Below are 24,019 nucleotides of genomic sequence, written 5' to 3' on the forward strand. Positions count from 1 at the left end.
ACATATGTATATGTATAACTGATTCACTTTGTTATAAAGCAGAAACTAACACACCATTGTAATGCAATTATACGCCAATAAAGATGTTAAAAAAAAAAGATGTGGCATATATATACAATGGAATATTACTCAGCCATAAAAGGAAACGAAATTGAGCTATTTGTAATGAGGTGGATAGACCTAGAGTCTGTCATACAGAGTGAAGTAAGTCAGAAGGAGAAAGACAAATACTGTAAGCTAACACATATATATGGAATTTAAGGGAAAAAATGTCATGAAGAACCTAGGAGTAAGACAGGAATAAAGACACCGACCTACTAGAGAACGGACTTGAGGATATGGGGAGGGGGAAGGGTGAGCTGTGACAAAGTGAGAGAGAGGCATGGACATACATACACTACCAAACGTAAGGTAGATAGCTAGTGGGAAGCAGCTGCATAGCCCAGGGATATCAGCTCAGTGCTTTGTGACCGCCTGGATGGGTTGGATGGGGGGGTGTGATAGGGAGGGTGGGAGGGAGGGAGATTCAAGAGGTAAGAGATATGGGAACATATGTATATGTATAACTGATTCACTTTGTTATAAAGCAGAAACTAACACACCGTTGTAAAGCAATTATGCCCCAATAAAGATGTAAGAAAAAAAAAAAAGATTGATTCCCACATATATTCCCCAGGTTTCTGACCATATATATTAACATAAATCATGCAATTCTTTTGGTATGCACAGCAGATCTTCATGGGTTGAACTTTGTACCTCACTCTTTGGGGCCTGCTGGGACTTGAGTCTAGTTACAGGTCTAGAAGCAAAGCAGAGTGGTGGAGGTAGGTTCTGAAGAGGATCAACAGTGCCTTGCAGGCAGAGGAGGCCATTACAGCTTTTTTGTACAAAGAAAGGCTAACTGTTCAGGAAGGGGTGGAAGGGCTGCTTCTATGGGCAAAGAAGGTGCAGCAGAACTTCAAGGTTAAATGTCACCAGCTTTACCAGGATCTTCCCATAGGTCCCCATTCCAAATTTTTTTAATTAAATTTTTTTTATACAGCAGGTTCTTATTAGTTGTCTATTTTATACATATTAGTATATATATGTCAACCCCAATTTCCCAATTCATCCCACCCCCCACCCCACCATTCCGATTTTTCAGGATCTCATTCTTTCCCAGTCAATGCCCTAGAGATGCCTCAAGGTTGAGAATTTGGTTTGCGTAATTCAGCCACAGGAAGGGAGAGACTCTGGGTCTGGTTTTCAGAAATCTTGGCCCTTTGGCTACAGAAGATACTAATTTCTCTCAGTCCACACATAGAAGCTTGCAGGTCCTTTCTGTGGACATTAAGCTGGGAATTCAAATCCCTGAGGTCATACTTTCCCTACTTTCTGCAGCACAGTTAGGAGCAACCAGCCAATTCCATTACACTCCTTAGTTTGACTAAGATGTTCTAAGACATCTAATACATGGTCACCTAGAACCTTGCCTTCCATTAAGTATTTGACTAGGATTATCCAATGGTGATATTTTATGTATCTCTAGTGCCACATCATGCCACTGACTACTAGTACCCTCCTTACCACTTAAAATAGACTCACTAGTGACTTTTTCTTTTATTTTTAAAAATAAATTTATTTATTTATTTTTGGCTGCATTGGGTCTTCGTTGTTGCGTGCGGGCTTTTCTCTAGTTGTGGCGCATGGACTTAGTTGCTCCACAGCATGTGGGATCTTCCCAGACCAGGGCTCAAACCCGTGTCCCCTGCATTGGCAGGTGGATTCTTAACCACTGCACCACCAGGGAAGTCCCTCACTAGTGACTTTAAACCTAACAAGATTAGAAAACCTTTTCTAGAAAATAAAACTCATTCTCAAGATTCTATTTCTCTGGAATTACTCTTTGTAGCAAAATCTGCATTGATTAGAGTTTAATTAGAGAAGCAGAACAACTAGGATCTATATCTCTATCATCTACCTATCGAACTATCTGTCTATCTATTTATCACCTATCTCTATTTATCTGAGAGAGATTTGTTAAATGGAGTTGGCCTTATGTGATTGTGGGAGCTGGTTAAGCAGTCTCTGTAAGGCTGTTTTCTCCACATATGATGCTAGGGCTTCAAATCCGTAAGGAAGGCAGTTAGGAAGGGAAGATTATAAGCAGACTGGAACCTACACTCTTCAGCTGGAGCCCCATGGGGAAGGGCTAAAACCTGTGTCAATTATTGTGGCCTCTGACCTTGGCAATGAGGGTATCCAGCAGAAGTGGGGCTCTTTGTCATAGAGCTAAATACATACACCTGGCCTGGGAGTTGAAGAAGCCAAAGGAGGATCAGAGGAAGGTAGAGCATTTGCAGGCCCAGCTGCTGCTTCACACCAATGATGTGAGTCAGCAAATTAGCACCAACATGAGTGAACCTAAGTGGCCATTGCTTCCCTTCCAGCCTCCAAATCTCCCACGAATCTCGTTTGCAGCTGACCTTAACTACAAACAAACAAGAGGATGAATTCTGGGAAATGGAGTTCAGTCTAGGCAAGTTGACACATTACAAAGCCATCACAAGATAGTCTGTGCAAAGTAGGATTCAAACTAAACCCACACTCAAATGAAAATATTAACCAAGCTGGGAGAATTTATAGTTACAAAGACTACAAAATAAATTACAGTTAAGTCCCCTACATACGATCATTCAAGTTGCGAACTTTCAAAGATGCAAGTGTGCCCAGAGAAAGGACAAAGACAAGAGGAAGAAGTAACTGAAGAACCGAAGAGATTCACGACGCAGGAAATGGCAAGGGGATTTTCTTTATTTGAGGAGGCACTGTTAGTTTCTGAGGCATAGGACTCGAATGTAGAATGGTACACGAAGGCTGCAGCAGCCATTCAGAATGCAATCCACTGCTACCGTGTCATCTATGACGAGAAAAGAGGCTAGATAGAACTGAATCCAGCAAGGAACCAGAGCCTGTGCCATCAGCGTCAGGCGTGAGTGAAATTGCAGCTTGCCCTCCGGCCCCTATTGCTGACGATCCTTCAGCTCTACCATCTCCCACCTCCTCTCCCTCCTCCAGTCAGTAACTCTTCTTCCCTGTTCACTCGATGCCAGCCCCTGGATGCCAGCTGTTGTACCGTACTTTTCAAGGTACTGTACTGTAAGTTTAAAAATGTTTTCTTTACTTTTTGTGTTTGTTTGTTTGTATGTATTATCTGTGTGAAAAGTATTATAAATCTATTACAGTACAGTCCTATATAGCCGATTGTGTTAGCTGGGTACCTAGGCTAACTTTCTTGGACTTACAAACAAATTGGACTTAAGGACGCACTCTTGGAACAGAACTTGTTCGTATGTAGGGAACTTACTGTATAACCTTAAATGGGTCAGAACCATATTAAGTATCTAGGAAACTTCAGAACTCCACAAATTAAAAGTGTGTTATAGGGCTTCCCTGGTGGCGCAGTGGTTGAGAGTCCGCCTGCTGATGCAGGGGACACGGGTTCATGCCCCGGTCTGGGAAGATCCCACATGCTGCAGAGCGGCTGGGCCCGTGAGCCATGGCCACTGAGCCTGCGCGTCCGGAGCCTGTGCTCCGCAACGGGAGAGGCCACAAGAGTTAGAGGCCCGCGTACCGCAAAAAAAAAAGTGTGTCATATATGAACACAAATTGTTTTTATTAATGAGGTTGAAAAGGGATTTGTCTGGAACAAATTTATGACCTCGTATAGTCAAAATGATCACAGCCAAAGCAAAATGTTTAACAGAAATATAACTTTTATGTTAATAAGCACATTTGGTAATTGTCCCAGGAAAGACTATAGGTAATTGCATGGAAGTATTTTTCAAGAAATCTATGATAGTCAGCATTTTAAATGTGCATGGAGACGTTTATCTCAGAGATTCAGCAAAGCAGCATCAACTCTTGTGTCAGAACAAAAGCATTCAGCTTCTGACTGCAGAAGATGCTGAGCATGTACTCCATTTGTAGTAAGACTATCTCAACTTTTTCTCTAAGATTTCCTAGAACCTTCTGGAGGCCTCATGCAATTTATACAGTCAGCCAACAAAAATTTATTGAGCCACTGTTATGTGCCAGGCACTTTTCTAGGTGCTCTCTGTGTAGCAGAGAACGAATCAGGCGTAGAATCTGCTCTCAGGCAACAAGCTGTCCAGTGAGAAAATGTAGGCAATGAATCAATAAGCAAATATACATGTCTAGTTCTGATAAGTTCTACGAGGAAACATATGGCAGGGTAAAAAGATGGCCTGTTATAATGTGGGGTGCTAGTGCCTTTTTGGATCAGGTGTTCAGGGAAAGTCCAATAAAAAGTTGATCTATAAGCAGAGATATGAATCAAGTGAGGAAGTGAGTGAATGAAGATTTCTGAAGGAGGATCATTCTAGGGAGAGGGAAGCATAAATGCAAAGGCCCAGAAAACAGGAGCTGTTGGCTTATTAGAGGTCCAGCAAGGAGGCCAGAGTGCCTGGAGTAGAATGACCCAGGGCAAGAGTTGGGAGATGAAGTCAAGAGCGATGCAGGGGCCAGTCTCAGAGACCATGGTTAGGATTTGCTTCTGAAAGACAAACGAAGCCATCAGAAAGTTCTAAGCAGAGTGTGATGATCTGATTTTTTTTTTTTTTTTTTGCCACGCCAGGGCAGTGACAGCACCAAGTCCTAACCACTGAACCACCAGGGAACTCCCTGAATCTTTTAAAAAATATTTATCTATCTATCTATCTATCTATCTATTTGGCTGTGCCGGGTCTTAGTTGCAGCATGCGGGATCTTTAGCAGAGGCATGCAGGATCTTTTAGTTGTGGCATGTGGGCTCTTAGTTATGGCATGCAGGATCTAGCTACCTTAACAGGGATTGAACCTGGGCCTCCTGCATTGGGAGCGGAGAGTCTTAACCACTGGGCCACCAGGGAAGTCCCTCCCTGGATTTTCTTTTAAAAGAAATGTTCTGTTTGCTTTGTGGGGGACAATGAAGGAAACAGGAGACCGATGAGCAGGCTTTTGCAATAATCCAGGAGAAAAAGGTGGTAATGATGGAAATACAGAGAAATGGTCAGATTTTGAGTCTATTTTAATCAGAGATTATAATGGAGAAAACTCTAATTCAAAAAGATACACGCATCCCAGTGTTCATAGCAGCACTATTTACAATAGCCAAAACATGGAAGCAACCTAAATGTCCACCAACAGATGAATGGATAAAGATGTGGTACATATATACAATGGAATATTATAAAAAAGAATGAAATAATGCCATTTGCAGCAACATGGATGGACCTAGAGATTATCATACTTAGTGAAGTCAGACAAATGTAAATATAATATGATGTCACATATGTGGAAGCTAAAAAATAATACAAATGAATCTATTTACAAAATAGAAACAGGCTCACAGACATAGAAAACAAACTTATGGTTACCAAAGGGGAAAGTGTGGGGGGGTGGATAAATTAGAAGTTTGGGATTGGCAGATGCAAGCTACTGCATATTCCTCGGAGACGGGTAGCATGGGGATCAGATAGAACAATGCAGATTCATCCATAATCCCTTTCTGCTGTTCACCACAACCCATGATCCATCTGTGTAATTTTGGAACAGTCAGTGATTCCAGGTTTTAAATAGTTTGTAAATTTTCAGTTTCTACACACTTTATCATCCACTCGTGATTTTTTAATTAAAGTGTTTTAATTCCTTTCTCTGTTCAGCTGTTAGTGATGAGATCCATATATAGTTTTTTTTTAACATCTTTATTGGAGTATGATTGCTTTACAATGGTGTGTTAGTTTCTGCTTTATAACAAAGTGAATCAGTTATACATATACATATGTTCCCATATCTCTTCCCTCTTGTGTCTCCCTCCCTCCCACCCTCCCTATCCCACCCCTCTAGGTGGTCACAAAGCACAGAGCTGATCTCCCTGTGCTATGCAGCTGCTTCCCACTATCTATCTATTTTACATTTGGTAGTGTATATATGTCCATGCCACTCTCTCACTTCGTCCCAGCTTACCCTTCCCCCTCCCCGTGTCCTCAAGTCCATTCTCTAGTAGGTCTGCATCTTTATTCCCGTCTTGCCCCTAGGTTCTTCATGACCATTTTTTTAAAGATACCATATATATGTGTTAGCATATGGTATTTGTTATTCTCTTTCTGACTTTTCACTCTGTATAACAGTCTCTAGGTCCATCCACCCCACTACAAATAAACCAGTTTCGTTCCTTTTTATGGCTGAATAATATTCCATTGTATATATGTGCCACATCTTCTTTATCCATTTATCTGTTGATGCACACTTAGGTTGCTTCCATCTCCAGGCTATTGTAAATAGAGCTGCAATGAACATTTTGGTACATGACTCTTTTTGAATTATGGTTTTTCTCAGGGTATATGCCCAGTAGTGGGATTGCTGGGTCATATGGTAGTTTTATTTTTAGTTTTTTAAGGAACCTCCATACTGTTCTCCACAGTGGCTGTATCAATTTACATTCCCACAAACAGTGCAAGAGTGTTTCCTTTTCTCCACACCCTCTCCAGCATTTATTGTTTGTAGATTTTTTGATGATGGCCATTCTGACCGGTGTGAGATGATATCTCATTGTAGTTTTGATTTGCATTTCTCTAATGATTAACGATGTTGAGCATTCCTTCATGTGTCTGTTGGCAATCTGTATATCTTCTTTGGAGAAATGTCTATTTAGGTCTTCTGCCCATTTTTGGATTGGGCTGTTTGTTTTTTTGTTATTGAGCTGCATGAGCTGCTTGTAAATTTTGGAGATTAATCCTTTGTCAGTTGCTTCATTTGCAAATATTTTCTCCCATTCTGAGGGTTGTCTTTTCGTTCTTGCTTATGGTTTCCTTTGCTGTGCAAAAGCTTTTAAGTTTCATTAGGTCCCATTTGTTTATTTCTGTTTTTATTTCCATTTCTCTAGGAGGTGGGTCAAAAAGGATCTTGCTGTGATTTATGTCATACAGTGTTCTGCCTATGTTTTCCTCTAAGAGTTTTACTGTGTCTGGCCTTACATTTAGGTCTTTAATCCATTTTAAGTTTATTTTTGTGTATGGTGTTAGGGACTGTTCTAATTTCATTCTTTTACATGTAGCTGTCCAGTTTTCCCAGCACCACTTATTGAAGAGGCTGTCCTTTCTCCACTGTACATTCCCGCCTCCTTTATCAAAGATAAGGTGACCATATGTGCGTGGGTTTATCTCTGGGCTTTCTATCCTGTTCCATTGATCTGTATTTGTTTCTGTGCCAGTACCATACTGTCTTGATTACTGTAGCTTTGTAGTATAGTCTGAAGTCAGGGAGCCTGATTCCTCCAGCTTCGTTTTTCTTTCTCAAGATTGCTTTTGCTATTCGGGGGTCTTTTGTGTTTCTATACAAATTGTGAAATTTTTTGTTGTAGTTCTGTGAAAAATGCCAGTGGTAGTTTGATAGGGATTGCATTGAATCTGTAGATTGCTTTGGGCAGTACAGCCATTTTCACAATGTTGATTCTTCCAAACTAAGAACGTGGTATATCTCTCCATCTATTTGTATCATCTTTAATTTCTTTCATCAGTGTCTTATAATTTTCTGCATACAGGTCTTTTGTCTCCTTAGGTTTATTCCTAGGTATTTTATTCTTTTTGTTGCCATATATAGTTTTATAAGCTTCTCCCTGTTTGTTTTTGGCTCATGAAATTTTTTGTTTGTTTGTCATGGAATGTAAGAGTGGAATATTAATACATTTCAGTTTCGTTCTGTAATGTAAGGAATTTTTCAAAAATATTAAAAGATGGACTGGAGCTTTTTCTTTGTGAATAGAAAGTTGATGCCACAGTGAAAAACAATTTAAAAAAACAATGAATAAATAAACAAAATAGAAATTATGAGATTTGCTCATAAAAACTATCTGGGGTGAAAAGGAAAGGAGTCGGGTCAATGCAATTGCTAAGAATTTCATGTTTAACTCTCTCTCTCTCTCACTCTCAGTTTCTTTTTCTTCAATAGAGTCATCTTTTATGTCCCTCCAAGCACTCAGCACCCTAACACTAGTTTTTAGTTGCCTAAAGTACTTACCATGCCCCCTAGTCCTACAAATGCAGCCTCCAATCCAACTCTACCATTTTTACTGTTGACTTTTTCCTATAAAACTCCTCTGCAGCCCCCACTTACTGCCTGTTCCCTGTTCAGAGCTCACGCTGCCATCTCATTCAAAACCCCTAAGCCCTGAGACTTTTTCATTTATGTGTTAAGCAGGAAATATCTGATGTAATTAATTTATATTGAGATAGAAATGACTAATAGCCTGAATCAAAATAATTTTCTTCTCAGGCAAGTTATTTTAAAGAGCTTAGAAATCACTCAAATGATTCCTTTTTTTTCTGCGGTGAATAGTCTTAAGTGGTGACGGTTCTATGATTACCTTCAAATTACACTTAGTTGATGGTTGCCCACCACCCACGCAGGTCTTATGCTGACTTTCTCAGGGCTCAGCCTTTATAAAAAAGGAAGGTACAAAGAACTGAATCATTATCTTTAAAGAGCAACTCCATCACAGCTTGCTTATCATTGTTAATAAATGAAGAAAAGAGGTGAAAATGTGAAAAAGCTCATAAGAAATGCTGAGATTTTGTCCCTGTTTGAAGCTAGCAATTTTGAAGTCCTCTGACAGCAGCCTGTCTTGGTATAGGTGCCCAGGGAAAGGCTCAGCATTTAACCTGCTATATCATCTGAGTTGGGGTGATACTAGGGTCTCCCTTCATTTTGTCACCTTGAATTATCCATTGACATGGCTGCTGTTTACTTTCTATTATTCTCTTTTTGTAGAGTAAGTGTCTTGATGGGGGTGGAGTGGGGAAGAATCTGGATATCTTCATTTCAAATTTGGCTTAGCCATATATATATAGAGAGAGAGAGAGAGAAAGAGAGAGAGAGAGAGAAAGAAAGAGAGAGAGAGAGAGTTATAGTTATTTAAGGCAAAAAAGATCATAATAAAACTAAAAACAATCCTATTACTTGCTGTCTCTTTTCATTAGGGAAAATATGAACAAATAAAATCTTATAGGTTTTGTAACTGGATTCAGGTATCCACTGAGTAACTAGACATAAAAGAGCTAGAGGCAGTTTCATCCACTTCAATTCTGTCATAGCAATAAAAGCATATCTTCTTAGAACCACACATCATCTCAACTGGAGGGTAGTTATTAGAAGAAAAGTGCTATGTCAGATTGCTGGTTGCCAATTTAATATCCACTCTGACTCTCTCTCTTAGGTACAAATCCCCAAGTTTATTTGGGGAAATAATAGAGCTAGCCAGAAAATTATATTTCCTCGCCTATTATGCTTCTAGGTTTGGCCAAGTGACTAAAACCTGTGACTAAAACAAGTGACTAAAACCAAGTGACTAAAACCAATGAAAAATAGATGGAGTTGTTGGGAGGAAATTTTAGAAAAGCTCCTACAAAGGGAAACAGACAGCTTGTAAATACTCCTTTTGTGTTTTCCACTTTGTGCTTTTCAACCTTGAATTTGATGAAATTACTAGAGCCCTAGCAGCCATCGTTGATCACAAGGCAACCTTGAGGATAGAAACCACTTGCTAAGGATATCATAGCAAAAGAGAGGCGGACACTATATCCCTGATGATTATGGGTCCTCTATGCCAGTGCTGCATTAACTATTTTTAGACTTCTTTTATGAAGCAGAAAGATAAACTTGTAGATCTTTTAAGTCACTATTATTAAAAGTCAGTTATGAGCAGCCGCATGTAATTCCTAAATGATACAATGATTTACAGCATACTAACTTGTCTTTGGAAGCCAAGAAGATTTTGGCAAACCGTAATAAACTAACTAAAATGTATATTTTTTCCGCTTCCTTCCTCAGCTACTCCTGCCATTGCCTAATGAACTCATGAACAAAGTGGCCATGGTGGCAGAGATGGAGGTTATGCGTGGGCTCAGCAACATGGACTTACACTCACCCAGGCTGACCTCAGCCCCTGCTGAGTGCCCCATCTGTCAGCACCAGAAACTACTGAGTCTCTGATAGGCACCATCCCCAGGGGCATCAGCCAGCTGTCTGGTGTCAGGTTGATTATATTGGACCGCTTTCATCATGGAAGGGGCAGTGTTTTATTCTTAATGGAATAGACACTTACTTTGGGTATGGATTTTTCTTCTCTGCACAAAATGCTTCTAGCAAAACTATCATCCACAGGCTTACAGGATCCCTTATCCACCATCACGGTTTTGTACGCAGCCTTGCTTCTGATCAAGGAACTCACTTCATTGCAAATAAAGCGTGGCAATGGGCCCATGCCCGGAATTCACTGGTCTAACCATGTTCTTCATCATCCTGAAGCAACTGGTTTGCCAGAACGGTGGAATGGCCTTTTGAAGATGCAATTATAGCACCAGCTAAGTGGCAATTCAGCCGGCCTTCCATATCCATTGGTTCAACATTTGTGGATTCAATGAGCTGTGGATAAAAGATATTCCAAAAAAATTCCAAAAAGTTCCAAAAAGCAAAACTTGAATTTTCCATGCCAGAAACTATTTACATAACATTTGGATTGTATTTACAACTATTTTCGTAGTATTTACATTGTAGTAGGTATTATAAGTAATTTAGAGATGATTTAAAATATACAAGAGGATTTGTGTAGGTTACATTCAAATACTATGCCATTTTACATAAGGAACTTGAGCAACTGTGGATTTTGATATCTGCAGGGGTCATGGAACCAATCCTCTGCAGATACCAAGGGACAAGTGTAACTTGCAGGACTAAGCAAAGCCCTCCAGGAGGCTGTATGTGCTCTAAGTCAGCATTCAATATATGGTGCTGGTTCTCCCTTAGCCAATATTCATAAACCCAGGAATGGAAATGGGAATGGCTCCTCTCACTATTACCTCTGGTGATACACTAGCAAAGTGTTTGCTTTGCATCCCTGTGACTTAAGGCTCTGTTGGTCTAGAGGCCCTAGTTCCAAAGAGAGGAATGCTTTCACCAGGGAACCCAACAACGATTCCTCAGAATTGGAAGTTGAGACTGTTGCCTGGCCACTCTGGGTGCCTCCTGCCACTGAATAAGCAGGCAGGCAACGGGGGTGGTTTACTCTGGCTGGCGTGATTAGTCCTGATCACCAAGGGGAAATTGGGTTGCTACTACCACACAATGTGGGTAAGGAGGAGAGTGTCTGGAATACAGCAGATCCTCTAAAGTACCTCTTGGTGCTCCCACATCCTATGATTAAAGTTAGTGGAAAACTACAACAGCTTAATTCAGACAGGGCTCTAATAGCCCAGACCCTTTAGGAATGAAGTTTTGGGTCACTCCACCAGGTAAAGAACCAAAGGAAATGAGGTGCTTGTTGAGGACAAAGGAAATAGTTTTAACTATCCACTATGACCACATGACCATTGCAGAAATGAGGACTATATGACTTATGAGTATTTCTTCCTTATTTTAATATTTTTATTTAATAGTTTAATTATATATATAATGTAATAATACTTTCATTTCTTTTCTTCTGACACCCCCTTATCATCTAACATAAGACCTGTTAATAATTGTTAACTTTATATCATATTTGAGTTACATGACACAAAACAGGAAGTATGTATCAACAGGGGGAAGAATGAAAATCAACCAAAGACACTAAAGAAACTCCGTCCTCTCCTGGGAAAAGGAGTAGCATGTTTTCAGTTTTATGTAGCATAGTCTTTATTCGGCAATTAAGTATGGTTCAAGGAGATGTACTTGAGTTCAAAGTCAACAAGAATGGACTGTGGTAGCTTTGTAGTGTGTCAGTTAGGCTAAGTTCAACTACATTTCCCAGAATCCATTCTCTTGTTTCTGGTCAGGTTGGGCCACAAGTATATTCCACATCAATTGTATCAATTGTCTACCATTGTAACTCAATCCTTAATGTACCTATGGTTGGCAGAAAAATGGAGACCCAAGAATGTCCATATTCTAATTCTTGGAATCTGTAATATGTTATATTACATAGCAAAGGAGAATTAAGGCTGCAGATAGAATTAAGTTGCTAATCAGGTGACCTGAAAATAGGGAGATTATCCTAGATTATCAGGGTGGGTTTGATGTTATCACAAGCGTTCTTAAAAGTGAAAGTCGCAGGCAGAAGATGAATCACTGTCAGGGTGATTTGATATGAGAAAAACTTGACCAGACATTGCTGGCTTTGAAGGTAGAGGGGACCATGAGCCAAGGAATGTGGGTGACCTCTAGAAACTGGAAAAGGCTAGAATATGGATTATCCTCTAGAGCCTCCAGGAGGGAACTCAGCCCTGCTGACACCCTGATTTTAGCCCAGTGAGACCCATGTTGGATTTCTGAACTGCAGACCCATGAGAAAATAATAGTGCTGTTTCAAGCCACTAAATTTGTGGAACTTTGTTACAGCAGCAATAGGAACCTAATACAGTATACTTTATTGATAGTCCTCCATTCCGTGCCTCACTATTCAGATAAACTAACTGTACCCACATCCTTGTCTCAGGTCTGCTTTCAGGAAATCTAAACTAAGACACTCCCCCTCCTCAACGAATTCTACTAAAATGACCAAGGATATGTAAAAATAGGATGTAATCTGTATAATGATTGGGAAATAGGATAGATATTATTAGTAACAGGCCAAAAATGCATTGTGCAAATTGGCTCAGATTGAGGGAAGTATAAATACCACAAATACCACACATTTCAACAAAATTGACTAGCAAGTAAAAGAAGCAAGCAATTACTATTACTATTACTCCACAGAACCAGGAAAATCTCCTCCTCTGAGAAGGAGAGGATATAAAAAAGGGGCTTCCAGGATAAAGTAGGTGTGATGAAAGTCAAAGTACACAAGGATTCGTTCGAAAATTCTTCAGAAAGATCAGCGAAATATAGCATTCGTTCTCAGCTTTCTCTTGGTGCAAACAAAAGAAAGTAAAAATGCTATTATATGTATTTTTTATGTATTCTTATATGGATGAATCTCTCAGAAGGAGAAGGTTGGGCTCCTACAACCTACCCACAAAAATTAAAACAAAATAAAAAAAAATTAAAACAAAATAATTCAGAGAAGAAACAGTTCTTTTTGTTTTAAGTTGACTTCTTACTAATGGTATTAGTCAGGGTTCTCCAGAGAAACAGAAGCAACAGGATATGTATGTATGTAAGTATATGTGTGTATATATTCATACACACACACACACACACACACACACATATATAGAGAGAGAGAGAGAGAGAGAGAGAGAGATTTTATGGAATTGAGTCACATGATTGTGGAGACCTGGTAAGTCCAAAATCTTCTGGGTAGGCCAGCAGGCTGGAGACCCAGGAAAGAGTTGCAGTTTGAGTCCAAAGGCCATCAGCTGGCAGAAATCCCTCTTGCTTAGGGGAAGTCAGTCTTCCGTTCCATTAAGGCTTTAACTGATTGGATAAGGCCCACCCATATTATGGAAGGCAGCCTGCTTTACTCAAAATCCATCAATTTAAATGTTAATCTCATCCCAAAACACCTTTACAGAAACATCCAGAATAATGTTTGACCAAATATCTGGACACCATGGCCCAGCCAAGCTGACACATAAAATTAACCATCACAGCAGTTCCCAAGCTGCTTCCTGCGAAGGAAGTTCTTCCAGGGAAAATGGAGTCTGTCCCGACAAAAGACAACCACGTTCCCAGCGTGAATGAGCTAAACTGTGGAGGAGGCTACTTGAAACCAATCTAAATCCTACAAAGGCTGTTTGAGCTGAATCCATCAGGACTCACACATGCAGCCACTGAAAGGTAACTATTTGGGAAATCAATTAACTTTCCTGTCATGAGGCTTTTCTCTCCAAAGCTCACTCACCACTCCATGTAGACGATTTAATTCAACCTGTAACAAAATACAGCTACAGCAAATAGAAGTACTTTCATGTTCCCACTTTCTGGGACTAGAAGATTTGGATTCTGACACAGAATCCATCTGAAATCTCAGTACTCAAAGAACTTGCAGTTCCTTGGTAAAGCTCAGGCTATAAAGAAAAACCACTAGACTTTTTTTTTTTTTTTTGCGGTACGCGGGCCTCTCACTGTTGTGGCCTCTCCTGTTGTGGAGCACAGGCTCCGGACGTGCAGGTTCAGCGGCCATGGCTCACGGGCCTAGCCCGCGGCATGTGGGATCTTCCCGGACCGGGGCACGAACCCGTGTCCCCTGCATCGGCAGGCGGACTCTCAACCACTGCGCCACCAGGGAGCCCCCAAACCACTAGACTTTTGAAAATACTCTGAGCAAAATAAAAGAGCCACTTGGGGATTCAGAATAAATGTATCCATGTGAAACTGTCTTATACCAAGAAAAGTTAGGTTTAAAAAAAAGTTTAATTTGCATCCTAAGACTTGTTGGAATTCTGTACTCATGGAAAGAACATAATATAACATTAAGAAAGATTGCATTCAGATAAAAACTAGGATTACTACATTTAAACATGTAATAGAGGCAGTAAAGAGAAGACTGAAAAATGCAAAAGGAAAAGAATAAATGGTTTTCAGAACAATTAAGAAAAGGATGAAGAGATGAAGAAATAAAGCTTATGACTAAAATGAATAAAAATATAACGATATGTTTTCTCTTATATTTACCCCAAAATCGGATGATGCAAATTAAATGCAGTAGAAATTTCAAGCAAATATTGTTTGCTGTTCCACATCCGCTCAACACCTTTTTCCACCCTGTGCTTTTTCCTAGGAGGCTGACCTTTACAGATGGCTTCCAGGGACCTCTCATTGGGTTGTCTAGGAGAGGCACTGGCAGGAGATGGCAACGTGGGAGGAGAGGAAGGCCCAGATATCCATCCCTCCAGCTGGCCATTAGTTAGCAGTGGCCTCTCCTAGAGACACTGACCCAGCTGTGCTCCACAGCTCTTTCTAAGTCCTGGAAACCACTCCTTCCCTCTACCTTTTCAGCCCCAGGGGTGATAATGAATCCCCAGCTGTTTTACTCTAAGTGCTTCACCATCCTTTTAGTTTTCTTTAACCCTTTCTATACCTTTGTAACTCATTAAACTCTGCTCAGTTACTTTATTTGAGAATCCCATCAGTTTTACGCTACTGGGATCCTGACTGATATAAGCACTAATTAAAAAAAAAAAATAGCAAGAATAGAGGAAAAACTTGAGGCTTTAGACCAGAGTGGCCCATCTAGTTGGAGAAGATAATGAGATTCTTGTTCTGAAATGAAAAAAAAAAATTCCCTAGGATAGAGGAAAGGGCAGAAAAATAAGTTGATAAAGTAATTTTAAAAAGTCAGGCTGGGGCTTCCCTGGTGGCGCAGTGGTTGAGAGTCCGCCTGCCGATGCAGGGGACGTGGGTTCATGCCCCGGTCCGGGAAGATCCCACATGCCACGGAGCGGCTGGGCTCTTGAGCCATAGCCGCTGAGCCTGCGCGTCCGGAGCCTGTGCTCTGCAACGGGAGAGGCCACAACAGTGATGGGCCCACGTACCAAAAAAAAAAAAAAAAAAAAGTCAGGCTGGTATCAGATCTTTCTTCTGTAATACTAATTTTCAGAAGACACTGAAGCAGCATCAAAAAAATTTTGAGAGCCTACCTAAGCTACAGTTCATGGAACAGAAAGTCATTTACGAACATGCAAGAACTTAGAAAGTGTACCATCCACAAATAGCTCTGAGCAATGTTTTCAGAAAAAAGATAAAGTCCAACAAACCAAAAAGCAAATCACAATATATAATTCCAATTGAGGGAAATGTGATTTAAAAGCAATTGTAGTTACTACTGAGATCAGTAATATTTATGTTCAATGTTGAAATAATCGTTAACATGGTTGTGAAATGTAACAAATGTCAACCAATTTTGGAAAGGCAAGATATACAATTATAAAATAAATTAACCTAGTTCTAATATCACAGATTATTCCAACAAAAATGGCAAAGGAAGGGATAAAACTAAAATGTACTAGTATTTCTTTATTTTTTCTGTTTAAATGAAAAAAAATTGAGTCCATTATTTTTTAGTTGTTTCAAAGGAAAAGTATATTTTAACATGTAATTACAAAAAAAGTTAACTAAAACTTCTAAATCACTAATGATAAGAACGACCAAGTTATAGTAAAAAATCTGAAAGAACATGCGGTAAAATATTGACAATGCTTACTCCTGAATTGTGAGATCTTGGAGATTTTTATTTTTTGCTCATCTATATTTCTATTTTTCTATAACGCACATATATCTACTAGTGTAGAAACAAACCCTTATACAAATTTCCATATCTTACAAAATGTAATTAAACTCTAATGCTTTTAATTTCTTGAAATTTGTTTATCTCCTGTTTTTTTCTCAGAAGTATTTGACATATAGACACTACTATATAAAAAACAGATCACCAACAAGGACCTACTGTATAGCACAGGGAACTATACTCAATACTCAATATTTTGCAGTAACCTATAAGGGAAGAGAATCTGAAGAATTATATATATATATGTGTGTGTGTGTGTGTGTGTCTGAATCACTGTGTTGTACACCTGAAACTAACATGATATTGTAAGTCAACTATACTTCAATGAAAAAAATGCAAACAAACAAACAAAAAAGAAGTATTTCAGGCAGTTAACAAATGGACTTAACAGATAATGGGTCTGGATCAAATTGGGCAATTTTTTTTTTTGGACATTCCTGGGAACTTAACAGCAAGAAGGAATCCCAAGCATAAGTAAACATACTAACTAAGTAATAGAATCATTTCAAAATGTATGAAAATGTCCTAGAAATAACTAAAGTCAACAAAATGTTTTTTAATAATCAATAACCCCAAATGCTATTTAACTTCTGAGAGACCTTAGTAGTGTACATCTTTTGAGTTTTCTACTCAACTCTCCCTTTTCTAAGAGATTCTGTCCCCTCATACACATGGTGGCAGTGGGCGTGGCCACATGCCATGTTGTTGCAGGGGTTACCTGAACCTAGCTGGGATTCTAGACATGGGTCTGAGAGATCCAGACCACCCTCTCTAGTGGCTTTACCTATTAAAAACACACTATTGGGACTGTTGGTGGCCATGTTCCTCTTGTGGATTGTGCAGCTGAGGGAGCTGGTTTGCAGAGATAGAAAAGAACGAAGAGAGGCAGAGCAGAGGTGAAGATAATTGATGATACACTAGCTTCTTGCTCCAGTTTTCGCCTGCACTCCAGCCATGTTCTTGTCCTTGGGATCTCAGAGCCACCTCAGTATCCTGAGGTAGTATCCTGCAGTAGTTCAGATCATGAGCTGTGACATTAGATTGCCTGGATTTGAATCTTCGTTACTAGCTACTGGGACCATTTGCAAGTTCCACTATCACTTAAGCCTTGGTTTCTTCATCTCTAAAAGGGAGATATTAGGCCCCATTTTATAGGATCATGGTGTTATATGAATTAATACATTTTAAATGTTTGATATAAAATAAGTGCTGAATATTAACTGTTTATTATATTAAGGGCTATATTAATAAATTATATTAAATTATACAATATTATATAATATTAATTATGATAACTATTAATTAACTATTTATATCCTTATAATAAATTTATTTTTCTGCTTAAATATTTACTATCAAAGGCCCATCCAGATCCGCAATTCCTTTTGGGAAGAATGATTTCAAAACTTTGGGCTGGTGATGGTGGGGAGGTGGAAGAAGCAGCAGCATAGTAAATAGTTAAGAGTATGAGCTTCTTGGTCAGTGAGCACAGTATTTAGGTCCTATTTTTGCCTTTTACTAGTCATGGGACCTTAGGAAAATTACTGAGCATTAAATTCCTTATTTGTAAAATTTGTGTAATACATCTGGCTCATAGAGAAGTTGTAAAAATTTTTCAATGAGACTATATGCCAGGTATCTGGCACATAGGAATACCAAATAAATATTTTATTATTTTAGTTATTATTACTAACTCCACATGCAGGTGACCAGCACATCAAGTGGCTAAGTTAAAATCAGAGAGATAAGGGGTATACAAAGACTCATACTGTCAACTAAAAAATAATGCAGGAGGCTGCAAATAAGAAAACAGTTTATTTGGGGTTTTAAGAATTGCAATTCAGGGCTTCCCTGGTGGTGCAGTGGTTGAGAGTCCACGTACCGATGCAGGGGACACGGGTTCATGCCCCAGTCCGGGAAGATCCCACATGCTGCAGAGCGGCTGGGCCCGTGAGCCATGGCCGCTGAGCCTGCACGTCCGGAGCCTGCGCTCCGCAACGGGAGAGGCCACAACAGTGAGAGGCTGGCGTACCGCAAAAAAAAAAAAGAATTGAAATTCAGAAGACACAGATTCGGGTAACCTGGAAAGAGCGTTCCAAGGATGTGTTCTAAATGGCTCCATTTTAGAGAGCTCTCTTAGCCATACCATACCAACTCCATTTTGATTTTCCTTTCATAACACCTTGTCAAGAGACATGTGATTAATCAACATGCACCTTTTCCCTAATTCAGAATGTCCCAGCCACAGTTTGCTCTTCTTACAAATGTATTACTTTAATTTCTTGAGATCTTAGATTGTTACTGGGTATAGTAATAAGATTTCTGCTTCAGTGATATCTTAAATCCAGTAGGGACTACTGAAGTTAATTTTAGCCAATTGACAAGTGTTATGTATTTAAAGTGAGGACCTAAGATCCACAAAGCAAATTAAAAACCTAGAAACCTTACTAGCTTCTTGTTTAAAGTCCTTATATTTTATAAGAAAGGAGTTGAAGAGTTGCGTAAATATTTAAAAATAAACGTTATGAAGCTTTACTTTGTTTTTCTGCTAGCAGACTTTTCCAGGCCCCTACTGAAACTTTACCTTAATAGGTGCCCCAATAAATATTTGCAGAATGAATGAATGAACATATTATTATCAGAGCAAACCAAATCAATAAACATGAGGTCAGTGAAGAAATATCTTCAATCACTGATTCATACCTTGCTTGCATCACAGAATCACTTGGGAAGGCTTTTCAAAACATACATTTCCAGGCTCCACAGACACCTTAGTTGAACCAGTGCTTTTGGGTGGTGCAACCCAACAGGGAACCTGTATTTTCAAAAACCTCTTCAAGTGATTCTAAGCAGCACCTAAGTTTAGGAATGTAAGCAATTCCTTGGCTGAAAGTCCTCAGAAATGAAGTTACTCACTTGAGTTTAAGCGCACTCTGGAACCTGCACATTTTGTTCTACCCTGATTCTATCTTTGAGGCTTTGTGTTCTGACTGGGGCCCTCTTGGAGGAAGGAGTCAGAATGGCCCAAAGCAGCACAGAGGTCTACAGGAAGAGCATCTTGTTGAGCACTCATGCAGCATATAATTGGAAAGCTGGCATTATTACAAGGTTTCATATGGCCCCAATTCTATACCCTTCCCTGTGTTCCCAGCGAATTTAAGGTTCTTTCTTCATCGCGAAAGAATTTGGAGACAAGCAGAGAGTTTAAGAAAGTAAAGTGAGAGTTTATTTAAGCAAGGATACGCTCTCAGAGGGAGAGCGGGCAGACAGGTGAGGGGCTGCTGCCCTGAGTTTTTTTTGGCAAGCCGGTTATGAGGGGCATACAAATGAAGGGGTGGAATATTCACTGGGGAAAAGGAGGATTTTGGGGGTCGTATTCCCTGATTTTCAACCCAGCTCCATTTTCCCAAGAGGAGGAGGGATTTTTGTCCTTATTAAGCTTAGATCAGAAGTGTCATGGTGTCGGTGCATGATGGGTACTTCTTATCTGCAAGACTAATTTTATTGTAATGAGAGCATAATGAGCAACAGGTTACATTGGGACACAGGAGATTCCCGCCTTTCCCCACCTTTCTTTGTCTGCTACCCGGACACTTATCACCTAAAATGTGTGGTTTCCTGTCAGTTTGGAGGTTCCTGCTTTCCTCTGTCTGCCTATGGACCTCCGCTGTTTACAAGGTGTGTGGTTTCCTGCCACCTGGCCCCTGCCCCCATTTCTCTGCTCATACCTAGCTACCTGCCTGCTGTAACAGCTGTATCTATGCTCTTTGTCCTTATCTTTGAAACACCCTCCCACTCTATGTAGGGTGTCTGCCCTACTCCTTGGCCCTGGGATCAGCCACGTGACTTGCTCTGGTCATTCAGATTTTAGAAATATGAAACAGGCCAGGGCACGGAAAAGTGCTCCATGTGTCTGCGAGTTCTCTCACGCTTAGGCCTTTGCCATAAGAACACAGCCTTTGGAGAATGAGATATGCGGATCATATCCTAGGGTTATGTTAGATAAACTGATGATCAGCCGACCTCCAGAGCCTGGCCAGAAGATGAGAGCTACAAGCCAACATACAGTTGACTACAGATGTAAGAGTGAACCCAGCTGAGATCAGAAAAACTGTCCCGCCCACTTAAGGTTTCATGAGTTAATAAATCTTTATTGTTTTAGGCCACTGAATTGTGGAATGCTTTGTTACACAGCATTATTATAGCAAAAGACAGTGATACACAAGGAAATCAAGGTATTCATGATCCCCAGAGTCATGATCATAAGAATTATGTAAATTTGAAAATCTCCTCAATGGATGGATTTTTCTGAATCCATCTTCTTCTCTGTATCTTAGGAGGTATTATCACTAAAATGCCTAAAATTGGTAGGGGCCTGGGAGGGGCAGAGTTAGGGAGAAATTAATATGAGTGATGTTGGGGAGGAACACAATTCTTTTTCCCTCTGTCCATCTTAGGTTCATTGATTGGGGCCAGCAAGTCAAACTGATAAAAGACAGATTAACAAGAGAAAAAGACAGTTTTATTTAATACATATGCAGAACAGGAGTTTCACAGACACACAAAAAATAAGAAGGAGGCAGCAGGATGATAGAGGTTTATATACCTCTTAAGCTAAACAAAGGAAAAGGGCTTTTGAGCTTCTGGGTGGAGTGGTCAAGTTATGAGAAGGTGACCAAGAAAAGTATGGTAAAATAAGGGTTGTTTAGTAAGGTTTGTTAAGCAGATTTAAGTCGTTGCCTTCTTCATTGGTAAGAGTAGTTAAGAATCCTTCTCTTTCTGGTAAGGAGAGGGAGACACCCCTACAAATGGAAATTTTGTTTATAAATGGAAATTTCCTTTTCAAAAGGAAAACTTGTGTCTCCTTTTCCTGGTGTGCTGGTTCTCAATGGTCTCGGGCTCAAAATAATCCATGTGTCAAAGAGACATTGGGGTGGGCATATTCTTCTACCCTTCATTAAAAACTTCTCTAAAGAAAAGAGGAAATTTGTGGTTAGAGAAAGATGTAGAAACTAGGGCAAGAAAGAAAGGAGAATGTAGGCAGCAGAATGAAGCATGAAAAGTGGTTCTGAAAAATAATAGTTAAAGAATCTGTAATGAAACACGATACTTCAATTTGCTCTTTAACCATGCACTGATTCCTGCTAGAAGTGATTCACTCAGCTACTGCTACAATTTCACAGATTCTAGTGTGATCCCAGATTGAGATCCTCAACTGAGCCTTCAGTCTGAGTTTCCCCAAGTCAGTTCTTTGGGGAAGACCCTTTAACGTGTTCCCTTGCTATACTCCAGCTGTAAGGAAGACTGTGTACTCCTGTTGGAAACAACAGCCGTGCACATATCTAGATGGTTTCAGCCTGTTTGACCTAAGTCCCAACCCTTGCTTTTAGGGAATAAGAGCAAGTTGAAATGAAAAAAATAAAAGGCATTTGTTTTCAAATGCCATCAAAAGTGCTCTGGGCTATAGCCTTTCCAGAAAGCTGGATTCTGATTCCTTACCTCCTTATGATTCCTTATGATTTTAGGAAAAATCACAAAGTAATTAGAAGACAGTATAAGTGTGTGTGTAATATTGGTACATTCTTTTTTTTTTTTTTTTTTTTTTTGCGGTACGTGGGCCTCTCACTGTTGTGGCCTCTCCCGTTGCGGAGCACAGGCTCCGGACGCGCAGGCTCAGCGGCCATGGCTCACGGGCCTAGCCGCTCCGCAGCATGTGGGATCTTCCCGGACCGGGACACAAACCCATGTACCCTGCATCGGCAGGCGGACTCTCAACCACTGCGCCACCAGGGAAGCCCCTTGGTACATTCTTAATGGCAGAATTGATAAGGAAAAATATCAAGAGAGTAAGAGATCTGATTAAGTAAAAACTAAAAGTGGCTGCATTACAGAAAAAAAGAAATAAATCAAAATGAAAAGCAAATAACAAATGGATAAAATATTTATAACATATATGACAAAGGTTTGATATCTTTCATATAGAAGAAACTCTTCTAAAGTAATGAGAAATGACAAATTGCTATAGTAGAAAAATGGGCAAAACATATAAACTGTCAATTCACATAATAAGAAATATTATGGCCAACAGGCATATAAGATATTCAAACTCACTAGTAATAAAGAATGCAAATTAAGACTTTTTGCTTCTAGATGCAGTAACAGGGACTGAATTTACCCTTACACCTGAAACAATGAAATAAAAGAGAAATAAATATGCAAAATGACAGTTTTCAAGACATTGGATATCAAGTGATGAAGGACAATGATCCCTATGAGATGGGAAACAAATGAGGCGAATCTTGTGATTACCCAGGTTACTGACTGAAGAGAGTTTACAGGCTGAGGCACATGGATGGGCAACCTACACAGAACACAGCAAACTCCTTGAGTCTAGAAGACAGAACTGAATGTTCAGGGAGACCAGGATGTCTGGAGTTCACAGGGCAGAACACTGGAGAGGAGAGAAATTCTCAGAGAGAGAAGTCTAGAGACCCAGAAATCTGTAGAGGGCCCTCCTTGAGTATTCAGCAGAGTAATCAGACCACGTGTGACAGGAAACTACACAAAGCCAGGGAAAGAACCATTTGGAAGGATTAAGGTACTATACAGTATCATGCAAGGCTGGGAATAGTCCCCTGAAGAAAGTCATAAGACCCTCATGTGAAAGGTACCTTCCTTTCACCTGGAGGAAAGGAGCATCCTTATCCCCAAAGATGGAGGGACGTCCAGAGGAATTTGAATGAACAGGTCTCACTGTTTCCCCCAGTTTACTACACTCACCTCATCCTCTTTTTGTCCTATCACATTTTCCCATAACTTTCCACTCTTCATCAAACCCAGCATTAAAAAATGCTCAGGTTTAACTACTTCTTTGGATCTTCATTTCCTTATGAGAGCTCCCATATCATGTAACATTTATATTAAGTCAATTTGTATGCTTTTCTTTTATTAATCTGTCTTTTGTTACAGGGGCTCCAGGGAAAATTATTTTTTCTTCCTCTATAGCCCTATACCGAGCCCTGCTCCAGACCTAATAAATTATAAAAACAAAGCATGAGGGATCAAGTGTTTCCAAGGAACATAATTACATACCAGTAGAAAAGCTTAAAAATATTTATAAGAATACAAAAATATCCAGGACCCAAGGTAAAATTCACAATGTATGCATCCAAACAAAGATTTCCAAGCATGCAGAGAAGCAGGAGAACCATATGAGAATTGACCTACATGAGAAAAATCAATCAATGGAAGATAACACAAAATTAACACAGATGCTGACATTAGCAGATAAGAACATTAAAATAGTTATTTTAAGTATATTCTACATGCTCAAAAAGTTAAGTAGAGACATGAATGATATTAAAAAACTCAAAATGAACATATAGAAAGGAAAACTATAATGTGTGACATAAAATATACACTGGATGGGATTAAAAGAGTATTAGTTATTACAGAAGAGATTAGGGAACATGAAGACACAGCAATAGAAACAACCCTAAGTGAAACACAGAGAGAAAAGAAAATTTAAAAAGCAAATGGTCTATATGCATGCAAAAAAAGAACACAGACACATACCTCACATCTTACATAAAAATTAACTCAAAATGGATCATAGACCTAAATGTAAAGCATAAACCTCTAAAACTTCTAGAAGCAAATAAGGCAAAGACCTGTGTGACCATGGTTAGTAATGAGTTGTTTTTGTTTTTGGTTTTTTGTGTGGTATGCGGGCCTCTCACTGCCATGGCCTCTCCTGTTGCGGAGCACAGGCTCCGGACG

General features: G+C 39.7%; 1 long non-coding RNA gene across 2 annotated transcripts in view; it reads left to right on the forward strand.

Annotated features, from left to right (window-relative positions):
• The window catches only part of LOC109551290 (uncharacterized), a 422,401-nt gene extending 404,905 nt beyond the window's left edge, over positions 1 to 17,496 (forward strand). The window contains exons 10-11 of one of the 2 annotated variants that reach the window (XR_002178019.3): positions 9,868 to 13,791; positions 14,735 to 17,496. This is a non-coding gene — a long non-coding RNA (uncharacterized lncRNA). The remainder of the gene's footprint in view (positions 1 to 9,867; positions 13,792 to 14,734) is intronic. The other variant, XR_012329402.1, reaches the window with a different exon arrangement.
• Positions 17,497 to 24,019: the final 6,523 nt, after the last annotated feature.

The sequence above is a fragment of the Tursiops truncatus genome, chromosome X (genome assembly GCF_011762595.2).
Source record: "Tursiops truncatus isolate mTurTru1 chromosome X, mTurTru1.mat.Y, whole genome shotgun sequence".
NCBI classification, from domain to species: Eukaryota; Metazoa; Chordata; class Mammalia; order Artiodactyla; family Delphinidae; genus Tursiops; species Tursiops truncatus.